The sequence below is a fragment of the Rhinatrema bivittatum genome, chromosome 3 (genome assembly GCF_901001135.1).
Source record: "Rhinatrema bivittatum chromosome 3, aRhiBiv1.1, whole genome shotgun sequence".
NCBI classification, from domain to species: domain Eukaryota; kingdom Metazoa; phylum Chordata; class Amphibia; order Gymnophiona; family Rhinatrematidae; genus Rhinatrema; species Rhinatrema bivittatum.
This window is the reverse complement of record NC_042617.1, coordinates 457,121,393-457,140,708: the sequence shown is the minus strand read 5'-3', so window position 1 is coordinate 457,140,708 and position 19,316 is coordinate 457,121,393. Positions and strand designations below refer to the sequence as shown.

Here is a 19,316-nt window from a genome sequence, read left to right as displayed (position 1 = left end):
ACCTGAAAAATTGGACAAGAATTTTTGAAAGGGGACTTTAATGACCAGCTTGGCAGAAGCGGTTGGAGAGAGAAGTGCTTGGGTAAAATAAGTTAACGGGGTTATGGAAAGAGGAAAACAGGGTTTAAAGTGTATGGTGCATATTACTTTTCTGGTAAGGATTCCTGATATGGAAATGTTGTCTGTATGTGAGGGGTGGAAGCAAAAGGAAGGGATTTCTACCATAGAAGAAGGAGGGGCAAATGCTGCACTCACTGCAGGGATAAATGGTTGAGGAGGTATTAGCTGCAGAAATAATGACTATTTCTGAAGTAATGTGGGAAAAGGTATTAGCAGTAGAGGAAAGACCTGCTGTAAAAGTAGAAGCTAAGTGGGCTTCAAAAGGATTTGTGGGGAATCCCAAGGTAAAGAAAAGTAAATGGCTAAAGCAGGGGAAGTCACTGAAAGGGGCCTCAGAAGCCAGTCCCCAAGACTTAAGAGAAAGAAGAGCGGTGGTCCTGGCAAAACTATGTATGGCTGGGCAGAACCATACTGAGGATAAATATAAGCAGGTAGCACTGCCAAAACTAGATGTGGTGGTGGAAAACCATGGTAACACTGGGTTGGAGTTTTCACTGTGGGGTTCAGGAGATCATATCATCGAACCTGTCTTTATGTAAGCATAGAGGCAGGAACATGAGGGTTTGGGAAACACTATGTTGAAAGTGGCATTGGTAATGGTCTGACTAAACAAGTTGGGGTGAATTTCTTGAAGATTATCTCCCCTGTTTGATTCATGACATTGGACTTGGCCTGGGCCCCAGCCTAGTTCAAGGCCTAGGCATCAGGACCTAGCCTCTGGGTAATGTCCCGGTATTAGGCCTGTGCCCCAGCCAAGGCCAAGGTATAGGGTCCTGGCCTCCATGTCAGGTAACAGCATCCAGCCTATATCCAAGCTGAAGTCCCAACTTTGAGATCAGATTTCTAGAGCAGGTCACGTTGTTGGGCCTGGACTCGGGCCTCAGCCTAGGCCGAGGCCAAGGCATTGGTACCCAGCCTCCAGGTCGGGTCTTAGCATTGGGCCTTGCCTGGGCTGAGACCCAGGTGTCGTGCCTGGGCTGGACCATGAAGCTGGATCCCCAGAGTAGGTAAGTTTTCTAGATTTTTGAGGTCTCAGTCAAGGTCTCGGCATTAGACCTCGGCTTAGGTCGAGACCATGGCATCACGCTCGGGCCTAGTCTGCGATTTGTGCCTCAGGCTGCAACCCATACCTAGGTGAGGCCTAGGCCCTTGAGTCACATTGTGGCCTAGGCCAATGCCCTTGTTTTGGATCTTGGCCTGTTCCATAGATGAGCCCTGGTTTTTGGCCTGGTGCTAGGCTCAATGGATCAATTTTGTTTTCAAAACAAAATGTGAAAAGCAACAAAATTATGTCAGATTTAATTGTTTTGCTTTGATAACAAAATGAAATGATATAGAAAATGTTACCTAATTTGATATTCCATTTTTTCTGAATGCCCATACCTAATAAATATATTGAACAGCAGAAGAACTGATTCCTGATGTACATAATTACCCTTTTCTCCTCAGAGAGAGTGCCATTTACCACTACCCGCTGCCATCTAAGAGTCATTCACTTTCCAGCACTTTGAGGGACGGTATCAGACGCTTTTCTGAAATCCAAGTAAATCACACCCAGTGCCTGCCCTTAATCTAATTCTCTAGTCACCAAGTCAAAAAAATAAATCAGATTTGTTTGACATGACCTTCTTCTAGTAATACTAGTTCCACCCAAACATTCTCTTCTGTAATAGAATAGTATCCTCCCCCTACCCATCTATACTTTTGCCAACCATCAGCAATCTTCCTCTAGGGTAGGGGTGGGCACCTCTGGTCCTTGAGGGCCACAAACCAGTCTGGTTTTCAGGATATCCCTAATGAATATGCATGAGAGAGATTTGCATGCACTCTGCCTCAGTTTTATGCAAATCTATGTCATGCATATTCATTAGGATATCCTAAAACCTCGACAGGTTTGTGGCCCTCGAGGACTGGAATTGCCCACCCCTGCTCTAGGGTCTTCCTCACTGAACTGAAGTATTTCTTTAATATTCCTGCTATTTCCTCATCTCTCTCTCTCCAGCCATTGCTCCTTGTCATCTTTCAGTCTTACAATTCCACCTATTGCCTTCCTCCTTTCTCTGACATGTGGAAAAATAAATTTAACTTCCTTTACTGCCTTAGAAAACCTTGCTTCCATTTGAGCTTTTGCCATCCTGATTACTCTCCTCATCTACTAAGTATTCTTCTCTGTTTTCTTCTTTTGGAGATCCCTTGTGTATCTGAATACTGATCATTTAGCCATTATTTTTTTTCAGCCACTTCTATTGTTTTACTTTTCCTCTTACTTTTATATATTTTTATTACAGAAAGATGTGTTGCTATTATTAATAGCTCTTTTTAGTTTGGTTCACTGTTGTTCCACATCATCTAAGTTCTTCCAGCCTTCTAGCACGTGGTAAATGTTTAGAAAATAACCCCCTTACGGGGCCAATTCAGTAAAGTCCGCGGGAGAGCAGGAGAACGCCTGCTCTCCCTGCGCGTGCACAGGCCACTCTCCTGTGTGTGCGATTTATATTTAAATGAAGCCTGGGGGTAAAAATGAGCAAAAGGAGCAGCGGCTGTTAGCGGGTTTCACAGCCGATTCTCAATTTTGCAGGCGTCGGTTCTCAAGCCCGCTGACAGCCACGGGCTCAGAAACCGGACGCCGGCAAAATTGAGCGTCCGGTTTTCGACCCGACAGCCGCTGGCCGACTTCAAATTTTTTTTTTTTTTTTTTTTACTTTTGGAAAGTTTCAGGACCTCAGACTTAATATCGCCATGATATTAAGTCGGAGGGTGCACAGAAAAGCAGTTTTTACTGCTTTTCTGTGCACTTTCCTGGTGCTCGAAGAAATTAGCACCTACCTTTGGGTAGGTGCTAATTTCTAAAAGTAAAATGTGCGACTTGGCTGCAGATTTTACTTTCTGTATCGCGAGGGAATACCTAATAGGGCCATCAACATGCATTTGCATGTTGCGGGCGCTATTAGGTTCGGCGGATTGGACGCGCGTTTTCGGCCCCTTATTGAATAAGGCGCCATTTTGTGCAAAATGACGCCGGCCATTCGGCAACACGATTCGACTGCAGGAGGTTGTTCCGGACCCCCGCTGGACATTTGGCAAGTCTTGTGGGGGTCAGAAGGCCCCCCCAAGCTGGCCAAAAGTCCCTGGGGGTCCAGCGGGGGTCTGGGAGCGATCTCCTACCGCGAATCGTTTTTCCGTCGGAAAAATGATTCGACTGCAGGAGGTCGTTCCGGACCCCCGCTGGACTTTTGGCAAGTCTTGTGGGGTCAGGAGGCCCCCCCAAGCTGGCCAAAAGTCCCTGGGGGTCCAGCGGGGGTCCAGGAGCGATCTCCTACGCTCCTGACGTCGGGGGACAAAAAAACAAAATGGCGCCGGCCTGTCATATGACAGGTCAAAGGTAGCGCCGGCGCCATTTTGTTTCTACAACGCACGGAGGTCCAAGGTCTGAGAGTAAAAGATCACACCGGGACCCTTCCTCTGGACCCCAGGTAATTTAAGGCATTTTGGGGGGGGGGTTCGGGAGGGTGGGGGATTTATTTTAAAGGGTCTGGGTGGGTTTTAGGGTTGTTTTAGTGTGCCGGTTTTCCCGCCCTCCCCCTTCCCCTCCCCCTTCCCCCGATTTACGATTTTTTGACGATAAATCGGGGGAATTGTTATTGTATCTCAGCTCTAACGATTTTTGATGATTTAAAATATATTGGACGATATTTTAAATCATCAAAAAACGATTCACATCCCTATAATTAAGGGCTATATAGGCTATAGGGCTCCTTCTGCAAAGCCCACCTAATGTGTGTAAAGCAGCAACAATGGTAGCAAGACTTGATCTCCAGTCTCCTCCCCTGGATTATCACACCACATCTGAATGATGTTATTACTTGACAACTAACTCCCATTTGAAATATAAAGTACCTTCTATTAACCTATAATTATGTTATTGGGTTATAATAATCACATGCAATAATGTATTGAAGGATAACCTCTTTCATGACTGACTCCATGTAGTACAGGTATGGCGGCAAGTCCAGTCTCCCTACAAATGTATTTTTAAGAATGTCCTCCCTAAATATTCATGTGATATGTTTGCATAATATGGGCTTGATTTACTTAGTTATTTTCTCATAGACCCTGATTGGGGGATAGGGGAGATCTTATTATATCAGGCTCTATGTCTTTAACTTAAATAAGAATTGGTTTATTTGCATTTTTTGTTGATCCCAAAAAATAGACTTCTTGCCATCAAGGAATAGATACCATAATTCATATAGTAAAGGGAGGAGGCATGGTTTCTTGGATCCTTGTGCAATGAAAAATGTAACTATTGTCTTTAATGTTCTGTCAGTCATTTAGAATAGAATGACTGATGTAACTTGAAAAGTACTGGATAATTTCCATGAAAAGCAGTGCAACACCGAAATCAAATACATAGAATTTATGTGTCACATGATACAGTATCAGTCTAGTTTTATCTACAGCACTAAGGGCTTGATTCACATAGATTTTCTCCCATTCTGTGTCCAGGAAGGGAAATAACTTTGATGAATGAGATCATAAATAAGTTCAGGTAAATTGGACAAAGTTTTAGAGAAACAGGCAATAACAGATTTAAGATGGGGAAGGGGAGGGAGAAATAGGGAATAGGGATATGCATTCAGGAGAAATGAAATAGGAAATGAAACAACATTTCCTATTTTGTTTTGCGTCATTTTTAAAATAGAATTATTAAGTTACTTGTCAAATTCTAGAATGACATGTATTTTTTGTTCCTGATCAATTGAAGGCCTTTCTAGATGCCAAGAAATTGTTTGTTGACACGTAACTATCCAGTAGATGCACTGCAATACTGATAGATAGCTTCCCTTCTTAAGCCTTTTTCATAAATGTTTACTTTCAGGTTATTTTTTCTTTGTATTCTGCCCTTTCTTTGGTCTTTTGTTGTAAGATAAGGTACTTACATAAGTGTATATTTGATATTTCTATTGTACAAATAATTTTTGTCTGCTATAAATAAAAAGTAAGAAAAAAAAAAAGGAATGATTTAAATTCTGATGAAATTTCATAGGAATTTCATTCTTTTTTGAAAATTGGGGGAAAAAAAATAAAGTCACCCATTGGTCCTAGATCTAGGCACAAAGCTGGAGATTTGCTGAGGAAATATGCAGAGAGCCAAAGCAGGGGCCTTGGCCTATGCCCAAATGCAATGCCGGCATCTAGGCCTAGGCCCAAGGCTGGGAATGAGGCCAAGGCCTGAGCAAAGGCCCAGGCCCCCCAAATTTTGCACCTGGCCCAATCCAGAAGCTAGGTCCTGACACCTGGACCTCGGCTTAGGCCAGGGCCAAAGCCCAGCCCCAATGCTGGTCCTAACCTGAAGTCCAGGTCCTGATGTCTGGATGTTTGGATCTAGGCCTAGGCCAAGGCCTGCCTGGGCCCAGGTCCAATACTAGAACCCAGACTGGAAAACAGGTTCCAATGCTGGGCCTGGTCTCCAAACTGAGTCCCAGTATCAGGCCTGGGCCTGGGTTAGGCTGAGGCCAAGGCATCAGGACCCAGCCTATGTGTTGACTCTCAGTGTCAAGCCTGGGTCCAGACTGAGGTCCAGGCATTTGGACCCAGTCTCCAAAAGCTGAAATACTTAAGTTATAGATTTGAACATAGCAATAAATGGGTCCAAAAGTGTGACTTAAACTTATTAGAGAATCTGTTGTAGAAAACTGTACCAATACTAGTATTTTGAAGACTGCCTCATGGGACCTGTTGTCATCCTTTAAATTCCCATGGAGAAGTAATACCAGGCAAATGAGATATGCTACTGTCCTTTTACCTCCATATCTTCCCTCAACCCCCTCAATAGCTGTAACCAAGGATCCAAAAAGGACTCCTACAATAAATCACAGGTATGGAGGCACTTTAGTGCTATGGAGAACCAGCATTTTAAGGAATATCTTCACTGTATTAAAATCATCAGTAGAGGAATGGCACTGGGACATCTTTCAAACAGTGCTATGCAATACAATTTGCAAAAGCCACACCTTTCAGTGTTGGTTTTAGGAGACACTGCTTCTTTTCTATCTTACAGCAAAAGCAGCAGCAGCAGCAACAAGAAGGCCACTGGAAAGTGGATGTCTATCTCCCAAGGTGATCTCCCAGCTTTTTTCCCCTGTGAGTTTGTAGATCGGCAACCCCACCTCCACATCAGCATCAACTCACAATGGAGCAGATAAGTTGGCGTTCTACAACACTGTTCCAAGAGAAAACTCCCCCCCCCCCCCCCACACACACACACCCCTCCACCCATGGCAGGCCTGGATTTAAGCATAGGTAACTGCTAGACACCAAATATTCAGGCCAAAGAGAAACTTGCTTCTACTTGCTTTAAGGCTGGGTGCTGGTACAGCTTTAAGGGGGCACTACTGTGGCACTTTGCCTATGGATGCCAAAATCTTAAATCTGTCCCTGCCTCCTGGGAGGGAGGACATGCATGTTGCCATTGAAATGAACTGCAGCAGAAAGAGGCAATATAACATGAGCTCCCAGTTTGGAAAAGCCAATGCAAGACCGAAAAGGTTATAAGACTTCTGCTGTGAATGTGATTAAACTGCATTTGAAGGGATATGCCAGTGTTTCCGATTAAGAGATTTGCATGTGATAACCCAGTGACTATTGCTGCTGACTTACAGTGGAATATCACTTCAAAAATAATGTCAAAGTCCTAAACTGTAGAACTTTAACTAATAGAGGGATTTATTTAGGAAGTATACTGAAAGATAGTCTTATCAAACAAAGATATCCTTACCATGAATTTCAAGGGAAGTCAGTACCAGGTACTGGGTTTTCAGAGCAGAGATGAAAGGCCCGGCAGGATGGAACAGCTTGCACTTGATCTCTTTAGATAATCCTGTCCGGGTGACACCTCGAGTTTGAGAGGATGTGGTGCCTCCAGGCGGGGTAAAAGTAAATAATGGGTTATGGGTTTAGCTAGATTCGTTGAGAACTATAATTACTGAGCAACAAACAAGCCATAATCTTAGTTAAACCCAAGTAAAGGAAACCCTCCCAATGAGGAAGAAAACTACAGGATATTGGTTGTGCAAAGGCAAGGTTGGATAACTGAGGAAGATGTGGACAAAATGCTGTGGCTTCAGTCTAAGTCAAGATATAGACCCAGGCATGATGCTGAGGCCCTGCCCAGAGGTTGGATCCCAATGCTTGGGTCTCAGCATAGGCTAAGGCCTGGACCAGAGTCCGGGTCTTGATGCTGGGGCCTCAGCCTCAACCTAGGCCCCGGCTTTAGCCTTGATCCAGGCTTTACACTGCGGCCCAGTCCAGAGGAATGGTCTCAATGCTGGAGCCTTGGCCTAGGCCAAAGCCTAAGCATTGGGATCTGACCTCTGGGCAGTGCCTTGGCATCATGCCTGGGTCCAGATCTTGACTTATTGAAGCCACAGCATTGGGACTGGCCTCTGGCCTGGGCCCTCACATTGGATATATGCCCTGGGCCTTTGCCTAAGCTGAGGCCCAAGTGTCAGGTCCTAGCCACAGGTTCAGGCCCTGGCATTGGGCCTGGTTTGAGTAGAAGGCCCCAGTATCAGGGCCCAGTCTCCATACTGAAGATAGGGCCAGATCCAGGGGATAAATCCTGATGCTGGGGCCTCTAGCTTGACCCAGGCACAATGCCAGGGCCAGAGACTGGGTTCCAATACTTGGGCCTCAGCCTAACATAAGATCTGAGCCCAGGCCTGATGGTAGGGCCTGGTCCAGAAGCTGGGTCCCAATGCCAGGGCTTTGACCTGGACCCATGCTTGACACTGAAACCTGGCCCAAAGGCCTGTAACGATGTCAGGGCCTGATTTGGAGACCAGAACCTGATGCCAGGGTTTGATCCATAGGCTGGGTCCCAATGCTGGGGACTGGCCCTGACTGAAGCTAAATGTTGAAGCCATCCCAGATGCCAGGTCCTGACACCAGGGCCTCAGACTAGGCCAGGTCCTGATACCTGGGCCTCAGCTCAGATGAAATAGAAGGAGGAAAGGGACATGTAGGGAGGCATGGAAGGAAAAGAGAGAGCAGAAAAAAGAGGGAGAAGAGAAGGGGAGCGAGCAGGAACACTGGGAATCTAGAGAGATGTAAAACAATGGGAGAGGTAAGAGATTCAAGGGAAATACAAGATAAACAAAGGAGGTACAAAAGGAGTGGAGAAATGGGGCACAGGGAAGGGAAAGAGATTGGAGGGCATGCGCACAGATTGGAAAATAGGCTATGGTTGCTATTTGTATGATAATAGTGAAGGGGTGGAGACATTGTAGGGGTGTTTTGAAAGGTTTCTTCCTATAAGGTCAGATTAGTTAAGTAGAAAATCATTACTGCACAATGAAATTGTTTTGATCATACTTGTAAAAGCTATTCAAGGTTGCTGACATGCCAGATTATGATGAAATGCTAGATGTATACAAAGAGTCAAAATATATGTTTAACCCTTAGTGGGGTTGTTAATCCCAAGGGCACACCAAACACATTTTTTTCTTCGGTGCTGCTGCAGCTAGCAAACTTACTCCCATGCTTGACACTTAATCCTAGTGGTATTCTGTTTATGGGGTTAAGCTCTCGCTTGTGGGCTGAACCATGAAGTCTTAGTACACAGTGTATTTAAATAATGTAGATACTTCCCATGGTGTGAAAGGCTATGATAAATCAGACAGGACCAGGATATGGGTGTTAAAATAAAGTTTACTGATTAGTAATTATTAAATTAAATCCTTTTGTCCATAAGTGTGAAGTTACATTTGACTGATGGTGCATGAATGTTTTTCCTCTGAAGGTAGGTGTCCTATATTCAGACCTCAGGGTAGAGCCCTATGCTGATATTTAATTGCACAAAGCTCACCCAGTGGCTATCTGGGAATTCTAGTATTATGGCTCTCTTCCAGGAGAGGGAGGAGTTAGCAATCTGTTATCACTCTCCTCCTCCAAAGGGGAGGAGTCAGTGATCTGCTGTCACTCACACCGCCAGGAGGGCAGAGAGAGCAATCTGTTCTGCTGTTCTCCTGAAAGGGGGAAGAGTAGCGATATGACATGACCTGCTCCTCCAGAGGGGAAGCGCTAGCTATCTGTAGATCTATTAGCGAACTGCTGTTGGATGCTCCTGTAAGGAAGGAGGTAGCAATCTATTACCAGTCTGCTAAGGAGTAGCAATCTGTTATGGATCAACTCTCTAAAGAAGAGAAGTTGGCAATCTTGTATAATGATACTCTTCGCTACTGAGATAGCAATCTATCATGCCCCCACTACTGAGTAGCAATCTGTATATATATAAACTGCTGGCAAGAAAAGTAGCTGTCTATATAATACTTCCATGAGCGGAGTTAGTGGTCTGTAGTGGTTGGCTCCCACAGAGTGACCACTTGGAGGAAATGGTGACTCCCTGGGCCGATGGCAGATGACAGCGCCCTCAGGAGGAGATACTGAGAGGAACCACCGACTAGGCTAGAATATGAGATAAACACAATAGTTCTTTATTAGACTGGAAGCTGGGCCACCATGGGTGGCAGTAGTGAGTCACTGTGTTCAGCAAAGCTGAAGTCCTTCTGATACTGGAATATAATATCTGGGTCGCTGAGCTGTAGAGAGAGACTAGAAGTAGTGAGTATACAGGGTATACTGGATACAAGATGGTATATTCACAATAGTAGATGTCAGCAATGGTCTCTATGCCACAGAGAATCTTCAGTACATGCAGGAACAGGAGCTGTAGGCGAGCACTAGTTCCCACTAACAGTCTGTAATAAGAACTCACAATAGTTTTATATGAAATGGCTTCTAGAGTAGAAGAGAGTCTGCAAAAGATTCTAGGAACTTGAGCCCTCGTGGAGTGAGTATCAGTTCTTATCTGCAATCTTGCCAATGTAACTCTTGATCTCTGTACCTGCGATAACATCTTGGACGGAAGGGAGTCTTCAGAGCTATAGGAATGTAGGCCCTTGTGGAGTGAGTACCGATTCCTTTGAAATAGAACTCACTGTGTTCATGTCCGCGATCATTTCCAGGCAATGAGGAGTCTTCCGAGTGTTCTGGCAATCTGAAAACAAGAAGAGAGAGCGGAGCCCCCGTGGAGCGGGTACTCCTGGTAAGTTTGAAAAGGCCGAGCAGAGGGGAAGGCTTCCTCGGATCATTGTTGCAAGTATCGTGGACTGCCGAAGCAAGTCCTGTTGGAGTTCCTTGCTAACTCATTAGAGGTTAGGAAACAAAGACCTTTTAAAGAGCAAATGGATGACGTCACTACGGGGGGACGCCCCCAAGGTTCACGCCCTTGCTGGTACAAAGTCTGGAGCGCACGCGCACATGCCCTTACGTCATCGGGAACATGACAGATCCGTAGAGTCAGGCCAGCCCCGGGGAACCGGGACTAAGGAGGCGGAGAGAAGCTGTGGCCATATCAGAGCCGGAGTCGCATCCCAGGTAGAGAGGGTGGAGTGAGGGGCAAGAAGAGGCACGAACGCGACACCTAGTAGAGGGGTCCCCAACTTTATTGCAAAAACTCCTACCTTAGGTCATCTTTTTCGAGGCCACGAGGGCTGGGAGGAGGTTGCTGCTGCCACTAAGGCTGAAAGTGGAGGAAGCTGCTGCTGTTGCTAGCTTGGTGGATGGGGGAGGGGAGAGAGTGAGTGAGTGAGCAAGCATATGTATTTGAGATCCCGCATGAGAGGCTTCTAAGAACACTAATAAGTCATGGGATAGGAGATGATGTCCTTTGTGGATTGCAAGTTGGTTAAAAGACAGGAAATAGAGTAGGATTAAATGGTCAGTTTTCACAGTGGAAAAAGGTAAAACAGTGGAGTGCCTCAGGGACCTTGCGAGATTAGAAGATTGGGCTTCTGAATGGCAGATGAAATGTAATGTGGAGAAGTGTGAAGTGATGCATATAGGGAAAAATAACCCTTGCTGTAGATACACAATGCTAGGTTCTACCTTAGGAGTTACCACCCAGGAAAGAGAATTAGGCATCATAGTGATAATACATTGAAATTGTCAGCTCAGTGTGACAGCTCAGGCAATCAAAAAAGCAAACAATGTTAGGAATTATTAAGAAGGGAATGGAAAATATAAAGGAGGATATCATAATGTCTCTGTATTACTCCAGGATGAGACTGCACTAAAATACTGTGTGCAGTTCTGGTCCCACATCTCAAAAAGGATATAGCTGCATTGGATAAAGTGCAAAGAAAAGTGACCAAAATGATAAGGGGCATGGAACAGCTACCCTATGAGAAAAGGCTAAAGAAGTTAGGTCTGCTCAGTTTGGAGAAGAGACGGCTGAGGGGGGATATGATAGAAGTCTACAAAATTATGAACAAGTTAATGCAAATCAGTTATTTACTCTCTCTGATAATTTGTAAACCGTTGTTATGGCTCGTCTTAATGACGGTATAGAAAATTTGGTAAATAAATAGAAGGACCAGGGGGCATTCCATGAAGTTAGCAAGTAGCTAGCTCATTTAAAACAAATTGAAGAAAATTCTTTTTCACTCAGTGCAAGGTTAAGCTCTGGAATTCATTGCTAGAGGATGTGGTTACAGCAGTTGGTGTAACTGGGTTTAAAAAAGGTTTGGATAAGTTCCTAAAGGATAAATCCATAAACTGCTATGATGGTAATTAATAAGCAGTAGTAGCTTGTGAACTATCTAATGTTTGGGTTCTTGCCAGGTACTTGTGACTTGGATTGGCCACTGTTGGAAACAGGATACTGGGCTTGATGGACTCTTGGTCTGATCCAGTATGGCATTTCTTATGTTCTCCTCGGGCACCCAGCCCATCCTGGTCCCATAGTGTGATCCGGTTGGTTTTTCCCCCGATCTTGTTCTTCCATTCTTGCTTGTTATTTCTGGGGGGGACTTCGCATGGGGAAAAGTCAAGTGGGATCATGCTAATTCTCCCCAGTGGGGAGAGGGAATCCAAAAGCCTCCCCACTTTATTCAAGTCCAAAAAATACTTCAAAAGTTAAATTGGATGGATCTTCTGTCCTCACTGTCTCTTATATCAGGATCCATCACTGGTGCTTGTCCACGTAGAATTTAGAGAAGGTTCACAGGTCTTTAGTGGCCCGGTGAGAGACCTTTTGCCCCAAAAGCGTATCAGGCTTAAAAATCTATCTCTTCTGTAAATTAGTAGAAGGACCCTATTGCAGGAAATGCATGATAAAGAATCACTTATAAAGGAAACTCCATTTGAGTGAAACTGAGAGGCCTTATCAGACTGTAAAACTTAAACATCCTTATTATTCAAAGGCTTCCTCAAACTAATCCTCTTGAGTTCTAAAATGGCTGGGCTAAATAGAATTGAAGCATCCAATCATAGCCCTCTATCTGTGAAGAGCTAATGGGGGATGAATGGCTCATGTTAGAGTATTCTATGTAGGGACTTAATGACATCTAGTGACCAAAACGTGGGGTTTGCCACATATGTCAAGTATCAACCTTAAGATTTGTTCCTGCCTTCTGGACTCAATTTACAAGAAATCACATGACTTACAAGAATTCAATCATATTAATATGTATGAAATAAAATTATAATACCAACCAATTATGAAAATGTTATGCAAACAAACTAGCTCATTGGTGTATAAATTGAAAGTTTACCTATTTAATCTATTTTGTCAAGCTCACTTCTGAATTGCCTTGCTTATAATCTTGCAACCTCCTACGATATCCCATAATTTATCTAAATAAATATCTCATAGGCCATAGAATGGGGTGAGCAACCAAGGCCATAGCCTTATCAACATTTTACTCCACATTGCGTCAGTTTATTTGGCCCCTCCAACCAAAAAGGTGTTCTGCTGCCTCAGAAAGATCTTTCTTTAAGCTGCTTACATTTTAATATTATTTATAACCCACAACAGCATGGGGGCATATGCTTAAAGTCTGCTTCTAAAAAATTGTTCCCCTTTGGCAGCTCTGAACTTCTGAAGTCCAGGCAGATTATTTTCTGCTTAATTAGTTCTTCATCCCACTGTTTTCTTTCAGGGCCCTTTACATATACATCAGATTTCCAGCCAGCCTCTAAAACTGCTCACTCCTCCAGGTCCAAAGCCTAATGCATGCATGGTTTTCTCAATTACCATTTCTCCCATGCAATGTCTCTCTTCTCTTTCTTAGCATGAGCCTCTCTCTCAGAGCAGACCTAAGAAAACAGAAAAAAACTCTTGATTGTGCACATTTCATACCATAGTGTTGCTCTTAAAATTGTTACCCCTGCAACCTTTTGAGGAACCAATGGTCTTGTCTTCAATTTCCTGCTGGGCCCTTTAATTGTGACAGTGGCAGCACATGCAGCAGCCCTGTTCTTCTGGTCTTGCCCCTACATATAGCAGCAGCTGAAGGAGCAAAACAAAGGTCCTCACAATTCTCTCTCTAACCCTTGAATTTCCCCTGCAAAGACTTGTTGGAAGCAGTCATATGATCTCCAACCTTCCACCAGCTCAAGTTCTGTGACTCTTCTGCCCCACTTTTGGGTTTGGCCCCAAGTGGACAGATTTTGCAGTCGCTGCCATTGTCTCCTCTCAGTGCATCACTCTTTCTGCGACACCACCTCCACCTGCTGGCCCCTTTTCCAGCTGAGTAAGTAGGGAAAAGAAAATTTAGCTGCCAACACAGAGCCATAAGGTTGCAACATCTCACAATTCCTTTTAATGGGTGAGTAAAATAAAACTGCAAAAGTACCTTCCTGATTATGAATATCAGATCAATTTTGTGTCTGATGTTGTCTGTTACTTGACTTTCTCTAAATAAAGTATTTATGGTCTCTATATTTAATACTAGGAGAAGATTTCTAATAGGGGTAGGAAGAAGTAAAAACTTTGTTACATTTTTCTTTTTTTCTTTTTTTTTTTGAGGGGGCACAAATTTTGTTTCATTGAATGTTTATTTTGTTTCATTAGTTTAAAAAAAATGAAACAAACATTAAATAAAAAATCCTCAACATGGAAAAAAAAAAAAAAGAAACTGGGCCATCTGAGGCCTCTCATGATCACCTCCCACCCAGAAAAGTGCTGGCATATACTCCCGGAAGAGGTGGTAAAGATGAGAATGGTAATGGAATTCCAGAGGGCATGGGACAAACAGATGATACCTGCTGGCTAAAGAATAGAAAAGAAGAAATGGGGTAACTTTTCTATTACACCTAAAATTTGCATTGCTGCTTGGGAGTAACCTGCACGGAGTGGCAGCTATTACTACCCTAAAATTTAAAACAATAAATAAATAAAAAATGTACAGGGCAGACTGGATGGACCATTTTGATCTTTATCTACCATCCTTCATTGTGATACTTTTACTATGTTATAAGGTCACAGAGACAGATAGATGGACACAGTCTTGCCATGAGTTATGCTTTCGTATTCTTCATGCAAGAAAGCCTGAAACTGGAAGCTTGTACCATGGAGTTTGTTAATACATTACATTCAACAATTTATTTTAATAGATCTGTTCATTTTGAAGATTACTGTTATGGAAAATCCCTATAAATGGAAATAGTGAATCCACCATCTCCTGGGTATTCACCTAAATTCAGGAGGTGCTTGCAAGCCAGTCTTCAAAGGGAATGTCCCCACAGTGTTTTCTTTTTAAAATCCTGTGGTTGGCAGGCGATGCCAGAACTTAAGTCTTTAGCCCGTTCTTTAGCCTATGTACTTTGTTGATTAAAAGTACAAAGGGTAAAGATTGTACAGAGAATTAAAAATCAAGTTCCCACATGTACTTAAGGACACCCCCCCATTCCAACCCTGCTCCCAGCACCGTTCCTTTTTGATGGTAAAAGCTCAGCATACATACCTTTCCTTACATAGGAGGGAAGGTAATATTCAAAGGTCCCAGTAAATACTCATTTACCAGTGGAAATCCCTTTAAAAATTGACTCCATAGATTTTAGACAGATACAACTAATATGGCATTTAATCATATATCACCAGACTATAATCATCCACAAACAAATAGTGACATATATATATATATATATATATATATATTTCTCAAACTTTATTAATATTCAAAAATGGAAAAATTCCAAAACATTAATTTAAAAAAGACACACAAGGAATATCCACCTTCAAATCCAAACATACCACTTACTCATTCATTCATAACGCACTCACCACACTCATTCATACATTTCACATTCATTTAAAAACATCTTCATTTTTAAATTGAAAATCTTCTTTCACAATGCAAAATTCAAATTACAAGCAGAAAGAACTCAGTTACATAGATCTTATACATTCTCATGACAGATTTATTCTAGATTCTCTTCTTCCTCTTTTAATCTTCTCAACATGTTTCACCTTTCACAGGCTTCCTCAGGAGAATTTTCAAAGAATTTCCTGCTGCTTATATTTTCATCTTATATTAATTCAATATTCCTGTGTAAAGATCTACAACAATAAATATTCTCCATCAATTCTAAGCTTTTAAATGATTAAATATCCACCACAACTTTATATACAAAGTATCACTTTAACATTACACTTTTACATGTTTACCTATACGTCCCATAGACGTACAGAAACAGATCTGTCCCCCGACTCTTAATCCTCAGCACATCTTATGCGAGCTCTCAAAACCACCATTTCACCAAATGGAGTTACCATTTCTTGTATTTTACCTATAGCGAATCAAATCAGAATTACATATCTTAAATATTTGCATGAAAGACCCAACTTATGGTTTCCCCATAGTAGAAAGTTTCTTAATATCAAAGAATTATAGAGAAAACCACAGAAAAATTGAAGGAGACTTACCACATCAAAGTCTAATACCGGCTCCTACTATCCCTTCTAAACGCCGACATCAAACCGAAACCGGGGGGTAAACTGACTCCTCCCCCTCAACCTCTTTTTAAACCATTCAAAACTGAACCCCTCCTACTTACTGATTGAGCCGCCTTCAACCCGTTTAAAGGGAACTATCCATTTACATCGGAGAGACATTTAAAAACACACAGCCCAATCAATTTTATCATTTAGACCATTTGGCCATAAAATACCTAAAGAAAAAATCCATCTCTGTTCTACTTTCATCAGAATTTTGTTTAAATTTCCCCCACGTCTCCTTTTAACTTCTTGTATAACAAAAAAACGAAGATCTTCCACTGTGTGCTTTTGTTCCCGCCAATGCTTCACTAACGGGGCGGTTTCTACTTCTTTCCGAAGCCTACTACAATGTTCCTGAATCCGTGTCTTTATTTTCCTCGATGTTTTCCCTACATAAAACAACCCACATGGGCATTTTATAATATACAAGCCGTTAAGCCCGTTAAAACGGGCTACATCCCTCTGTCTCTCACCTCCCCCTCATTCTCTCTCCCCTACCTCCCTCATTCTCTCTCCCCTACCTCCCTCCCACCCACTCACCCACTCCTCCCCAGCCTCCCTCTCCTCTCACTCAGTCCCTCCCTCCCACTCAGTCTCACTCACTCCCTCCCCCTCTCTCCCTCTCACTCACACTGAGTCCCACTCACTCTCCCTCAGTCCCACTCCCTCAGTCCCACTCACTCCCTCCCTCTCCCTCAGTCCCGCTCACTCCCCCTCACTCAGTCCCCCCCCTCACTCCCTCCCCTTCACTCAGTCCCTCCCCCCTCACTCAATCCCTCCCTCTCACTCAGTCACTCCCTCCCACTCTCTCTCTTCGTCCCTCCCACTTAGTCCGTCCCTCCCTCCCCTCTCTCTCTCTCCTCCCTCCCTCGCTACTGGCCGCTGCCGCTACCGCCGCCGCCCGCTACCGCCGCCACTGCCGCCCGCCGCTACCGCCTCCGCTGCCGCCCGCCGCTACCGCCTCCGCTGCCGCCCGCTACCGCCGCCGCCGCCCGCCCCCGCTGCCGCTACCGCCGCCGCCCGCTACCGCTACCGCCACCGCCCACCACCGCTGCCGCCGCCGCCACTGCCGCCCGCTACCGCCGCCGCTACCGCCCGCTACCGCTGCCCGCTGCCGCTGCTACCACCGCTGCCGCCATGTTTTTTGGTTTTTTTTGACGCTGCCTAAGACTGACGTGCTCGCCCGCACATGCGCAGTAGAGCTGCTCTCTACTGCGCATTTGCGGGCACGTCGGTCAAGCTTCATTTATCTAGTTAGATATAATATACAACCGATGTAGACTGGCAATTGGTAACCCCTCGCAAGAAAATGTCTTTCTTTGTAATTGGATGTATGAAAAACTGCACTGACATAGACAATCCACAAATACTACAATTTTGACATGGATAATGTCCTCCTATTCCACAATCCCAATTCTGCTTGTGTATCAAATCTGAATGAACAAGAATATCACGAAGATTTCGAGATCTTTTGAATGCAAACAATGGAGGGTCCTTCATACCCTCAAAATTGCTAACCAAATGCCAATGACTCTTGATGACTTGAACCAAATCACCCACCCTATTGGAATAGGGTAAAACACACACTATAGAGCCATAATTCACGGGTTTCTTAGGGGACAACAATAGATCCCTATTACATCAATAGTGATCTATTGTTGTCCCCTAAGAAACCCTACACAATCCCTATTACATCAATAGGGATCTAATGTTGTCCCCTAAGAAACCCATGAATTCTGGCTCTCTAGTGTGTTTTATGCCTTGTTCTTTGTAATTGCATTTCACATGCCTGTTTTTCAGTTACAATGTAAACCGAGACGATATGTAAAATTTACATGAATCCTGGTATAAAAAAATGTTAAATAAATAAATAAAATAAATAAATAAAAGGAGACGTGGGGGAAATTTAAACAAAATTCTGATGAAAGTAGAACAGAGTTGGATTTTTTCTTTAGGTACTTTATGGCCAAATGGTCTAAATGATAAAATTGATTGGGCTGTGTGTTTTTAAATGTCTCTCCGATGTAAATGGATAGTTCCCTTTAAACGGTTTGAAGGCAGCTCAATCAGTAAGTAGGAGGGGTTCAGTTTTGAATGGTTTAAAAAGAGGTTGAGGGGGAGGAGTTAGTTTACCCCCCCCCCCCCCCGTTTCGGTTTGATGTCGGCGTTTAGAAGGGATAGTAGGAGCCGGTATTAGACTTTGATGTGGTAAGTCTCCTTCAATTTTTCTGTGGTTTGCTCTATAATTCTTTGATATTAAGAAACTTTCTACTATGGGGAAACCATAAGTTGGGTCTTTCATGCAAATATTTAAGATATGTAATTCTGATTTGATTCGCTATAGGTAAAATACAAGAAATGGTAACTCCATTTGGTGAAATGGTGGTTTTGAGAGCTCGCATAAGATGTGCTGAGGATTAAGAGTCGGGGGACGGATCTGTTTCTGTATGTCTATGGGACGTATAGGTAAATATTTAAAAGTGTAATGTTGAAGTGATACTTTGTATATAAAATTGTGGTGGAATATTTAATCATTTAAAAACTTAAAATTGTTGGAGAATATTTATTGTTGTAGATCTTTACACAGGAATATTGAATTAATATAAGATGAAAATATAAGCAGCAGGAAATTCTTTGAAAATTCTCCTGAGGAAGCCTGTGAAAGGTGAAACATGTTGAGAAGATTAAAAGAGGAAGAAGAGAATCTAGAATAAATCTGTCATGAGAATGTATAAGATCTATGTAACTGAGTTCTTTCTGCTTGTAATTTGAATTTTGCATTGTGAAAGAAGATTTTCAATTTAAAAATGAAGATGTTTTTAAATGAATGTGAAATGTATGAATGAGTGTGGTGAGTGCGTTATGAATGAATGAGTAAGTGGTATGTTTGGATTTGAAGGTGGATATTCCTTGTGTGTCTTTTTAAGATAAGTTAATGTTTTGGAATTTTTCCATTTTTGAATATTAATAAAGTTTGAGAAATCTACATATATATATATATATATATATATATATATGTCACTATCTGTTTGTGGATGTCCATAGATTTTAAAGCATCCATGACTTCCTGGCTTGTTATTTCCATTTTGCAAGCAAGTAAAGGTATTGTCACAAATTGTTGTTAAGTGTATGTCCTAAAAAAAGACTTTGATAAAATGCAGTAATGACAACAGTGACTTGTTTAGGACTAGAAGTTAGTGTCTCTCCTTTATTCTTAATTATCTTACTAGATCTTGTCTTCATTTTAAAAGTTTTAGAACTAATAGGCAATCTGTTTTATTACCTTTATCATAAAATAATTGCTTTTTTTGCCTGAAGCTTTCTTGTATTCTGATATCAATTAACACATTAAGCT

At 42.8% G+C, this 19,316-nt stretch overlaps 2 long non-coding RNA genes across 2 annotated transcripts; one reads left to right on the top strand and one right to left on the bottom strand.

Annotated features, from left to right (window-relative positions):
• Positions 1–15,194: 15,194 nt before the first annotated feature.
• Positions 15,195–15,950, bottom strand: LOC115088828. Its single transcript, XR_003855917.1, has 3 exons — positions 15,890–15,950; positions 15,632–15,753; positions 15,195–15,523 (listed from the first exon to the last, which is right to left on the bottom strand). It is a non-coding gene; the product is annotated as an uncharacterized LOC115088828 (long non-coding RNA).
• Positions 15,951–18,108: 2,158 nt separating this feature from the next.
• On the top strand, positions 18,109–18,865 carry LOC115088827. Its single transcript, XR_003855916.1, has 3 exons — positions 18,109–18,169; positions 18,306–18,427; positions 18,537–18,865. It is a non-coding gene; the product is annotated as an uncharacterized LOC115088827 (long non-coding RNA).
• Positions 18,866–19,316: the final 451 nt, after the last annotated feature.